A 2,156-nucleotide genomic window follows, 5' to 3' on the forward strand; every position below is an offset into this window, starting at 1 on the left:
CAAGAAAAACAAAGCTTTGTCTTAAACAAAAAGGGCAGAGTGACCTCCCTGACACTGAATTGCCAGTAGGTTTGTTTTTCTGCTAACACATTTGGAAGCCTCTAGTGATATCTGTTTAAAAATTCAGTGTTTTCACACCATCTTTCTTTCTTCAAGGTGTTCCTCTCATCCCTCTTGCACGCTACACACTGTGCCTCCAATCACACTAAGTTTTTTTTAATTATTATTATTTTTCCCCAGTATTACACCCTTATATCTCCATTCTCCAGGCTTGGAGGTGACTTCTACCTAAACCATAAAACCCTCCGGGTGAGCTGCAGTGTTTGCTGGTTCTTGCTTCCTTCATGCCTTGCCCTACACAGGGCTGTTTCCTTCATGAGGTTACTGCTTTGAGGTACAGTATGGCTTTACTGTCTTTCCTTCCAGGACAAACATGTATTTCACAGTACATCTCCTGTAGGCTAACTGGCAGATTCAATGCTGCACACACAGGAGAGATAGGCAAGGCGGAGGTTGTTCTCGCCCCCACAGCATGACACCCAATCAGGGAATGAAGCAAAGTAGTCACGAAACAAAATCATCGGTACAGCAGCTCCTGGTGAGCAATGGCCGGAGAAATCCAGGAGGACAGGCAATGGAAAATGGAGGCGGGACCAAGAGAGAACTGTGAAGAAGGAGCGGAAGGATGACATCTCCAGGCGGGGAAAAAAAAATGTGAGCTGAGAACCCGATGTGACAGCTAAGTGGAAAGAAATCCAGAAGCATGTCTATAAAGAACTACCCCAAGTCCTGTGGGAAAGCCAGACTCAGCACAGCCTGCAGAGAAGCAATTTGGCCTTAGAGAAACCCTGACTCAAGTTGAGTTAGTTGAAAAGAGTGGCAGGGGCACGTGGTTTATGTCAATGAGTACTAGGGTAATGTAGTGATTTGAATGAGATTGGCCCCCAGAGACTCACATAACTGCATGCATAGTCCCCAGCTGGTAACCTGTTTGGGAAAGATTAGGAGGTGTGGTCTTGTTGGAGGCAGTGTCACTGGGAGTGGGCTTGGAGGTTTCAAAAGTCCACACCAAGCCCAGTCTCTCTCTCTCTCTCTCTCTCTCTCTCTCTCTCTCTCTCTCTCTCTCTCTCTCTCTCTCTCTCTCTCTCTCTCTCTCTCTCTCTCTCTCTCTGTCTGTCTCTCCATGTGTCTGCAGACTGAGATGTAGCTGTCAGCTATTTCCCCAGCACCATGCCCATCATGTGTGCTGCTGTGCTCCCCACCATGATCATAACAGGCTAATCTGAAACTGTAAGCAAGTCTGCAATTAAATGCTTTCTTTTATAAGACTTGCCTTGGTCATGGTGCCTCTTCACAGTAATAGAACAGTAACTTAAGACAGGCAAAGAATGCCATTTTATTTTACCTGCAGTGGCGCCGGACTATTTCAAGACTAGAGGTACATGGTTGAAGTCCAAGCTGTTAAAACATGTATAAACCATGACTTACTTTGACCATCTGTGCCTCAAGGTTTCCCTGGCTACTTCATTCTGCTCTCCACTGGGGGGCTCCAGAGATTGACGTATGTATATAGCCCATTTAGGCAAGTACCTGGGGTATGGCAGGCTGCCCTTTCCTCACAGAGATGCATGAAGCCAACAGGCAAGAAGTAGGAACAGTAGATAATACGAACAACTAAATAAAAAAGAGAATAAAATGCAATTATATTGTTGTAACAACTCTATTCCTCATAGATAGGATACAGTCTTAAATTATTTGTTATCTTTGAAACTTCCATACATGTATACAATGAAATATGATCATATCACTCCCCTTGACACACCCCTTCCAAACTGATAGTCAACTAAGTCCAGTTAGTGCTGGTCGTATGTGTAAGGGTGTCAGGCCATCTGCTGAGCATGAGAACCCTACCATTCATATTCCCAAGAAGAACAGTTCTTCTTCCTGCAACTACCCTCATCCTCAGTATGGGGTGAGGCCTAGAGATAGGCTACCCCACTAATGCTGGTCTGGAGGCTGGCTTGGTGTTGCATAGGCCTTGTGCAGGGAACCACAGTTGCTGTGAATTCATGAGTCCAATACCATGTCACACACAGAAGAAAGCATTTCACAGCTCTCCTTCCCATCCTCCAGCTCTAAAAAAGTTCTAAAGTTCT

This window comes from Arvicola amphibius, chromosome 5 (genome assembly GCF_903992535.2).
Source record: "Arvicola amphibius chromosome 5, mArvAmp1.2, whole genome shotgun sequence".
Lineage (NCBI taxonomy): Eukaryota > Metazoa > Chordata > Mammalia > Rodentia > Cricetidae > Arvicola > Arvicola amphibius.